The sequence below is a fragment of the Schistocerca nitens genome, chromosome 5, assembly GCF_023898315.1.
Source record: "Schistocerca nitens isolate TAMUIC-IGC-003100 chromosome 5, iqSchNite1.1, whole genome shotgun sequence".
NCBI classification, from domain to species: Eukaryota; Metazoa; Arthropoda; class Insecta; order Orthoptera; family Acrididae; genus Schistocerca; species Schistocerca nitens.
In genome coordinates this window covers 877895743-877905909 of record NC_064618.1, presented here as the reverse complement: position 1 = coordinate 877905909, position 10167 = coordinate 877895743, and the positions used below count along the sequence as shown (strand labels likewise).

General features: G+C 41.8%; 1 non-coding gene across 1 annotated transcript; it reads right to left on the bottom strand.

Annotated features, from left to right (window-relative positions):
- Positions 1 to 9200: 9200 nt before the first annotated feature.
- Positions 9201 to 9284, bottom strand: Trnap-ugg (transfer RNA proline (anticodon UGG)). The gene has a single exon. It is a non-coding gene; the product is annotated as a tRNA-Pro (tRNA).
- Positions 9285 to 10167: the final 883 nt, after the last annotated feature.

Genomic DNA, 10167 nt, shown 5'->3' with positions numbered 1-10167 from the left:
CGCCCCGTCAGCTCGAGTTAAGGCTTCTGCCTTATTCATCGGTCGCACCGTTTTAACATGTCTACGCCCCCCCCCCCCCCCCCAGTCACTTACAGCTCACCTTCATGACTGTATCCGACAGGCGAGTTTAACACCTCCAGTAGATATTCGTAGGATTAGATATAGACTAACGCACGTTAAGGAATTTTTTCTTTAAGTCAGTTATTTAGGAGTAAATATCCTTTCCCAAACGAATCTCTCCCTAAAAATGCTGTTATGCCGCTGGTCAATTTCTCGTAGTATTCCCTCTGTGGAAGCCCTGTCGCCAGAAACGAATTGGAAGAATGTTTGGTCTAAGGTTAGCCTCCCGATTTTCCCGATGGAAGTGGCGTCCTCGTGGTACCAAGTTGTTCACGATATTGTACCTACCAACGTTCAACTTTTTCGTATTGCCCTCAGTGTGAGGGATCCTGCTATCGTTGCCATGAAACTGATACACTGCCATCGGTTGATCTCCTGCGGTCATGGCCATTGGAGATGGATTCGCCGACAACTGTCTTTTCTCCTCAGGATGTCGGAGGCGGCTACCTCGGGGGAGATTCTCGTGCGTCCCGATTCAACCCTCTTTCCCCGGTCTAAGAACGATGCCATCATGAGGCTTGTTGGACATTATGCCCACTACGTTACGACGCAGATCCGAGTGCTTTTTCCCAATATATGGCTACAGCCCACTGGACGTGGCTCGGGATGCCACGTTATCCTACCTTTTTTCTAATGTGCTGTATCTTGTTCTTCATCGACAAGGAATTGGGTGAGTTGAAATCCCCCATTTTTGGATTTAAATGTTACACGATGTAGAAGAAACGGAGTAAAAATGGTGTGGGTACGTAAAAATTAACGCCATATTCCTACATATACGCTTTTCCGATTTAACCCTTTTGTTTTTGTCAAAATGACTTCTTTTTTATTTTTAATTGATTGCCTCAAATAAGTGCTTTGGACGGAGAAGAAAAAACGGGAAGAAGACAGTAGGGTAATCAACAGGCCATGGGATCAATTTCCTTTAGCGGCAACGTTTTTATTTTCAGATTTTGTGTTACGAACACTATAAATAAACCGATATGTTAAATATAATGAATTATTAATATTATCATTGAATTCTTTAAAAGGAAAAGCGAACGGAAATTTAGGAGGGCAAATAAATTTCCAAGAAGTGATTGACGCTGAAAATAATTTTCCAAGAAGGGATTAAACTTAAAGCGTACAGGAATTCGTATTCTATTAGTTTCATTTCGAATTTCGAGCAGTGTTGCACTTGGTTTGCTATAAACTGTGCGCGCGGGATTAGCCGAGCTGTCTGATGCGCTGCAGTCATGGACCGTGTGGCTCGTCCCGGCGGAGGCTCGAGTCCTCCCTCGGGCATGGGTGCGTGTGTTTGTCCTTAAGATAATTTAGGTTAAGTAGGGTATAGGCTTAGGGACTGATGACCTTAGCAGTTAAGTCCCATAAGATTTCACACACATTTGAACATTTTTACAAACTGTCCAATGAGGAAAAATAATGGCTGTCGGATAGAGCGTAAAAAAAAAAATTGGCGGAACGCTTAGAAGTAGCAAAAGATGTACTGAAGAGGCTGCCTGCAATGCTCATGTCCGTCCTCTTTTTGAGTATTTCTGTGCAGTTTGGGATCTGTGTAAAAAAAAAGAAAAAAGAATGGCTCAATCGGATAGAGCGTCTGCCATGTAAGCAGGAGATCACGGGTTCGAGTCCCGGCCTGGGAACATATTTTTCAACTGTCCCCGTTGATATTTATCAACGCCTGTAAGCAGCTAAAGGTCTAGATTTCATTACAATTACATTCTTCGAGAGCTGCAACATCACCAATGATATCTGTACAGATACCAGCTTCACATAACATGGCGCGTCAGGCGTCCATCACTTTGCGTCATTTCTGTGGATAATTTCAGGCAAATACCAGACTGGCCCCTACTAAGGCTGGTTCTATATTTGTCAAACTAGTTACGTAGGTATGATAATTTCTATACATGTGGACTTTATTTTTCAGTTCTTGAATTGTAACACCACCACAGGTCCACCATCCTTGTAAAATGATTCAAGGGTCGAGCTACTACTACTGCTACAACATGTTTCTGCACTGGTATCACTGTCTAATAAAAAGTTTTTAAACATCTATTGTATTAAAGCCATTACAAAATACTTAATTGAACAACTGCAGTTACTATACATGAACTCTGGAAGAAGCTTTCACGAGAGCCGTTTTCCAGTCACTATTCTAATACGTTAAATGGGATTGGTCTGTGTGATCAGGTGTACCACAAGAAGCAGCACATCGTCGATATTAATAATAAAAGGATGATGGACGGCGGCAGGTGTTCCGAGAAGTGGGTGTCGTCCTCTGCCGACACAAAGTGCCTCCATCCTGATACGGCCGGCACTAAAAATTTCGTCATATTGCGGCCGACGCGCGGGAATTAATGTGGATGCATCAGGTAGCAGCATTAGGGCGCGTATCTGCGGCCCTACAATGGAGCCCTAAGCGTTTCTCGATATCCCGCGGCAGAAATTTATTGGCCCTTCTTCTCCGCAGTCAGGTGCTCGCGTCCCACCATCAACAGGGCGCGCGGACCGAGGGCCCGTCTATTAGGGCCTCCCGCGTCTAAGCCCTTCAGGCCCTTTCAGAGGCCTCGCCGTTCCGAGAGATGGAGCGGCACTGCCGGGCTGAGGGGCGGGGAGGGGGGACCACTTGTCCGACGACTGTGCTGCAGCTCGGCTCCAGTGAAGAGTGGCGGCGGTCCAAGTACAGATGTGGGCCACATGCCAGTCAAGTGTTCACCTCTCTGCCTACTATAAGAATCAGAATGTAACACGAGAGGAGGTTATTATTACGAGAATTTATTTCTGCTGTGCGTTAACCGAAAATCTGTGTGGCCGACGGAAGTAAGAGTTTCAAAGTGAGACATACCACAACTAATCACGAAGTTTTAACCATCGTCTCGTAAAAATAAAGCTATTTAATTAATTTTTCGTCTGATAGAAGGTAGAGGGCTGCAGTTCTGGCAGATACCCTGATTCCTGCGTCCTAGTACCGTATCACGCCACACCGGTAGAGTAGCCGAAATGAAATGGCGGAGATGGGCCGTCGTATCAACTTGTTTTGCCTCCACTACCAGTTTCCTGGGCTACTGAAAATCCAGGGATATGAGTGTCCACCAGAATTGCACCGCGTACCTGGTATCAAATGAAAAGTTAATGACTTGACTTTATTTTTTCGAAGTGGTAATTAAGACTTTGTAACCAACTCTCGTAAAAATATCTGATAATGAACCTCCTAATTAAAACTGTGGCGCAGCGTAAATAGATTCTGATCAGATACGTAAGCAAGCCGACACAGATTCTATATATATATATATATATATATATATATATATATATATATATATATATATTGTGTAGGCAGGGCTGAACCGCTTTCAACAGTGTTAAGAACTGCTTTGTAAAATACACAGCTGTGCTACTATTTTTATTGAAGACAATCAACCTTGTTCCAATTTATTTGTTTATTTAGCGTATGGCTCATAACACCACAGTAAAAATTACAGAAACAACACGATTTTCAAAAAACATCACGTATGTATAAACAGAACAATAAATAACAGTTTGTATATAAGGACACCATCAGCTGTAAATTAATGCTCACAGAAGAGCAATCACAAACAAACGTCCAGCTTAGGTAATATATAGCCGATTGCCTCTCGGGTCGCCATTAGGAAATCCTGTGGGCCGCCCTCAAATGCCCTTAGTGGGCATTCCTGCACGACGTGTTTGACCGTCTGTCTCTCAGCGCCACAGTCGCAAGCGGCCGAAGGAAGTTTACCCCGTCTGTGCAAGGAGTCGGCACATCTCCCACAGTTGGTTCTGATGCGATTAAGAGTTGACCATACTTTTCGAGGGCAATCAAATCCTTTTGGTTTACTAAAGATGCATGGCATACTGTGGCAGTTTACTGCCGTTCTGCTCTCCCATTCTTCTTTCCATCGGTCATTTATTTTAAAGTTGGTTTGGTGCAACGCCTGTGCGGTCTTTGGTGGAGGATGCCTGGACCTGAGTCGATTTCCTCGGATGTCGTGAGTATCTTCATGGATTTGTAATTGAAGGTTGGTCATGATTTTTTGCAATTCTCTAACCAGAGCGTGTTCTCGGCGCAGGTTAGGAGGGGCTATGTTACTGAGAACGGGCAGCCATACTGTAGGGGTTGGCCTGATTGTGCCTGATATAATACGCATTGTTGCATTAAGTTGGCTACCTACCATGCGTGTGTGTGTTTGCTGTTGAGCCACAATGGGGCACAGTATTCTGCCACTGGATACACCAAGCCAAGTGCGGATGTTCTTAAGGTAGATGCTGTGGGGCCCCAAGTGGTGCCACAGAGCTTCTGCAATATGTTGTTGCGTGTCTTAAGTTTCGCTGCAGTTTTAGTCAGGTGTTCTTTGAATGTTAGTGTCCTATCTACGGTAACCGCAAGGTACTTTGGGTTCTTGTTGTGATTTAGTATTTTCCCGTCTAGATATACATGTAGTTCTCTGTTGGCCATTTTGTTGTTCAAATGGAAGGCAGACACTTGCGTCTTTGTAGCACTAGGTTGTAGCCTCCAATAACAGATCATCTTCAGATCTCCTGCACCAACAGGAGAAAATCAAATAACGGGTGTGAACAGTTCTAATACATAGCCACCGTGTGTACATCCCGTTATTCATTATTACAGGATGGTGTCTGCAAAAAGCAACTCAACTACGTATTATCACAGTTGCAATTCGGAATGTAACTTGCCGAATGTTCCACAGTTATGTCCACACAATATTAGAAATGGTCATTTCCATCCTGTTGTCACATTTTAACTGAACAGGACAGATACTCTACCACAGAAGCTCTAAAAATTCCAGAGATGTGGTGGGTATTGGTGTAGTCAGTCTGCAACATATCAAATATGCCAATATTGCTCCATAACTCGACTAACGACCGCCTGCACAATGCTTTACATTATTATTTATTCACTAATTGGCATCAGATAAGTTTTAGATCCTTGACCAACATCAATTGAAGCCAATTCGAACATCCATAGGTAATTAATATCATTAGAATAAAACTGCCACGAAGTATTCAGGAGATACGTTTTACTGATAAACAGTTGATAACGGTAATGCAACCGTCTGTAAGTTACAACTGACATAGCAACTGTGACAATGAAGAGCTGAGGTGCTTTTTGTACGTAACTTTTTGTTATGATAATGTTAGTCTACTTGTAATGAATACACACATTTTAGAGCTGTACACACTTGTTATTAGGTCCCTCCCTTTTGCAGCGGAAGATCCAAAGGTGGTATGATGTTGAGACAAAACTGATTGTCTTCTATAAGAAATAGAAGGATGGTATATGCGAAGAAACATTGGTAATAGATGAAATATTCCTGTTTTGATCGATGAAAAAACGAAGCACAAAAATGTTCGGGGAAATTCAGGAATACAGAAATACAAGTCACTTAGTAACGGAATAAATAGGAAGTGCAGGGACGCTAAGGCGAAATGACTGTAAGAAGTACTGGGTGAGGACATCGAAACGTTAAAACAGCCTTCGGTGTCATTAAAATCAGTGGTGGTAACGTTAAGAGCTCAACAGGAATTCCATTGTTAAATCCAGAGGAGAGAGCGATTAGCTGGAAAGAAGACATTGAAGGCGTATATCAGGGGAAGACTCCTCTGCTTCCGTGATAGAAGAAGAAACAGGAACCGATATAGAGGAGGTAGGGGATCCAGTATTAGAATCGGAATTTGGGAGAGCTTTGGAAAGCTAACGATCGACTGAAACAGAATGGGTAGTTAACATTCCATCAGAATTCCTAAAATCATTGGGAGAAGTGGCAACAAATCGACCATCCACGTTGGTGTGTACAATGTTTGAGACTGCCGATAAACCATCTGACATTTCGATAAACAACATCCACACAATTACAAAGACAAACAAATGGAAAAATTACCACACAATCAGCGTAACAGCTGAGCCATCCAAGTTGCTGATAAGAACAATATGTGGAAGAATGGAAAAGAAAACTGAGGCTGTGTTAGACGACGATCACTTTGAGTTCAGGAAAGGTAAATGCACCAGAGAGGCAATTCTGATGTTACAGTTGATAATGAAACCAAGATTCAAGAAAAATGCAAACACGTTCATAGGATTCGTTGACATGGAAAAAGCGTTTGACACTGCAAAATGTGCAAGATGACCGAAATTCTGAAAAAATAGGGCTAAGCTATAGGGAAACACGGTTAATATACTCGTAGAATAGGTACAAGAACCAAGAGGGAGCAATAAGAATGGAAGACGAAGAAGGGAAGTGCTAGGATTAAAAAGGATGTAAGACTGCGATGTAGTCTTTCGCCCCTACTGTTAAGTCTACACACCGATGAAGCAATTACGAAACTAAAAGAAAGTTCAAAACTGGAATTAAATTTGAAGGTGGATGAATATGAACGACAAGATTAACTGATGACATTGCCGTACTCCATGATTGTGAAGAACACTTGCAGGATCGGCTGAAAAGAATGAACGGTCTAAGGCGTACTCAATGTGGACTGAGAGTAAATCGAAGAAAGACGAAAGCAATGAGAAGTAGCAGAAATGATAACAGCAAAAAACTTAACGGCAGGATTGGTGGTCACGAAATAGATGAAGTTAAGGAATTTTGCTGCCTAGGCAGCAAAATAATCCATGTGGATCAGAGCAAGGAGATTAGCAATTGCAAAAAGGGCAATCCTGGCGAAGAGAAGTCGACTAGCATCAAACATAGACCTTAATTTGAGGATGAAATTTATGGGAATGTACGTTCGGAGCACAGCGTTGCATGATAGTAAAACATGAACAGTGGGAACACAGGCACAAGAAGAGAACTGAAGCATTTGAGATGTGATGTTACAGAAGAATACTGAAAATTATGTGGACTGATAAGGTAAGAAATGAGAAGGTTTTTATGAATAGGAACAGTCCATCGTCAGCAGCATCCATATTTTAAAATTAACTTCTTGACTAGTTTCTTCAAATTAATTTATCATCCTCAGAAGAGCATACAATTAGGCTTTTGCATCGGAAAGCAATCGTCAAACTCTGGACGATGGAGTCCCACAAAAATAGGTTAGAATAAGAATTTAGTGGTTACCAGCGTTGGATCACAATTAACAGCAGAATAATAACAATAATGTACAATAATAGACAGGTTATGAACGTACCTTTGTTATAATTTTTATATAGTACTGTCAAACACTTAAAAAGTAACGTAAAATATGCAAAGATGGCGTGACAAAAAAATTCGCATCGTAAGAAAAAATTAAAAAAACCACGAGACATATGATGCTTATGACCAACAGACTGATACTTTGACGATAAAAGATTTCGCTTACGTATGAAGCAACGAGCGCTAGTGTGCCTAAAAGCTAACGAATACTAAGTACAGCGAGGGCGAACGTATCTATAACACAGTAAAAACGAAACTGAAACACCATTAAGGCCTAATGTCACGTGATAATCGAGAGTATAAATTTTTACACAAAAATGACATGGCTTGTAAAAAGGTCTGAAAAATGGGCGCAGTGATCAGGGTTATCTAATAATTAGGCGATGGTGGCATCGTTGGCCTTTGGAGAAGATACACTACACCCAGCTCTCCATTGTCTTGCAGAGGCTGGCCGCTCCACACGAGTTTTCAGCGACGCTAGTAAAAGTGGGACCGGCCCGCTCCCGGCTGACACATCTTCTACATGGCGAGTGCGAGGCCCAGTGCGTGTTTATAAGTTGTCTCTCGTTTTATGACCTCTGCCTGTAACTCTGACAAATGTTAGCTGCAGCAGAACACGCCTCTGTTAGTAACCTAAGATCTTAGCCAGATAACGGCGTAACGTAGAAAAATATATTAGGCACACTTAACACTATGTAGCCACGTGGACCGCGGTTCTGACTAGCCATCATAGTTAAAACATACTTAAAAAACAAAAATACATTACACAGAAATGCTCTAAGACATCTTGACTACATAACAAAGTCGAGGAAAGGAATGAGCAAACCCATGCAAATGGTCGTCATTAAAATGCGGTAAGAAGCATTAAGGAAATAGGTTAGAATGAATTTGAATCGACGAGTGCAAATGGTAGTTTTTGCTATGTGATACAAACCACTGGTTGAACTATAAGGCAGCTTACAAATCATTTGAAACACAATCAGGAAACAACCTCTTTGGAGCCCAGACGATGATACTTATAAATTTTATCTCTTCTACTAGACTCATTTTGCACCCTTTGTCCTCTACGTGCAATATTTCCATATTAAGTAAGGAATGCGGTGGGTGCAATGGCTTTTCAGCCTTAAAATGTTCTGCGAACTTTGACTTATAAGCATTCTCACCGACTATTTTCAATAAATGTTCACGTAACCGACTCTTCAATCCTCTTTATGTTTCTCTCATACAAAAGCCTGGCCATACGTTGCATTGAAGTTTCTATAGCCCAGATTTTAGGTATTTATCTACAGGAGGTCTCTCGCTGTGCATAAAAAGAAGCTTAGAGAGATTATAAGTGGTGAACGCACATTGAGGTCGTATTGTTCAAATAATCTCGCACCCCGATAGAAAATATCACCTACGAACGGAATGGAAAAAAATATTTCTTTGCAGTATGGCCATCTTTATTCGGTAAAGATTTATTAGAATTCTTATTAGTTCTTGCCGTGTAAAGTTTTTCCACGAAATTGGTTTGATAGCCGTTACTGGTAGCAATATGGTTGAGGTTATTAAGTTCCGTGACAACTGCAGACGGTGTTAAAGGGACCTCAAACACCCGGTCAATCATAGCACGAAAGAATCCCACTTTATACGTATAGGTATGACAGGAAGACACATGGATGACATTATCAGTCTAGTGGGTTTTATACAGGCGTAAAACCTAATTTTCCTATATTTTTGCCGCAGTTTCAGGTCAATGAAGCTAGTTTCATGACACTGATTCTCAACTTCGTATGTGAACGTAATTTTCGGGTGGAAGCGATTCAAAAATGGTTCAAATGGCTCTGAGCACTGTGGGACTTAACTGCTGAGGTCATCAGTCCCCTAGAATTTAGAACTACTTAAACTTAACTAACCTAAGGACATCACACACATCCATGCCCGAGGCAGGATTCGAACCTGCGACCGTAGCGGTCACGCGGTTCCAGACCGCAGCGCCTAGAACCGCTCGGCCACTCGGGCCGGCAGGACCAAACAACTAGGTCAGCGGTACCGTCGTGTTATGGAAGGAAACATCCCAGCATTTGCCTGGAGCGATTTAGGAAAATCACGGAAAACCTAAATCAGGATGGCCCGACTCGGATTTGAACCGTTGTCCTCCCGAATGTGAGTCGAATGTGCTAACAAATGCGCCACCTCGCTCGATCCACAGTCTATAGTTTCTTACTTTTGTTGACATTGTTTTCGGTAATGGTGTCTCCTCAATCGTAATGTTACTGTAGCGATTGATACTGTCGAGGGATGCAAACAAATGGCTAGAAGGAAATGTAATATCTTTTAATGAATTAATTGTTTCTTTCCTATTTTAAACAGGAAGTTTCAAAGGCGTAAAATTTTTTTTAAGAAGAAGTAACAGTTTCTAAGATAGAAAGTAGCCAGGGCCAGAAATTCCATTGACAGTCAGACGAATCGACCATTGTTCTTTATGTATCTGAACTTGTGATAGCAGGGTTCGAGTCCTGATGTTCAAAAACAGAGGAAAAAAGAGACACGCGATAAAGGCATATTTGAGTTGTTTCTGTAAACTGGTCGTGGGGTTCCTACTGTTGGAATGAATATTATTCTTTGAGAAGAAAACTGACATTTTGGTAACATAATCGTCTCTATACAAGACTACAGTGGACTTCACTTCACCTGCCTTGATGACGGGTGAATTTTCATCGCTAAACATTTATTACTATGCTTAATTGTAGCAAGGAGATTATTCATGACCTGGCTGCTATTTTTCATCTCTTTAGTGACGACATCGTAAACTTTACACTCTATCTTGGATTGTCCGCACCTATCTAACTCAACAGCGTCTATAGCAGGTTTCACATAGACAACAAGCTTAATATCAGTGGCC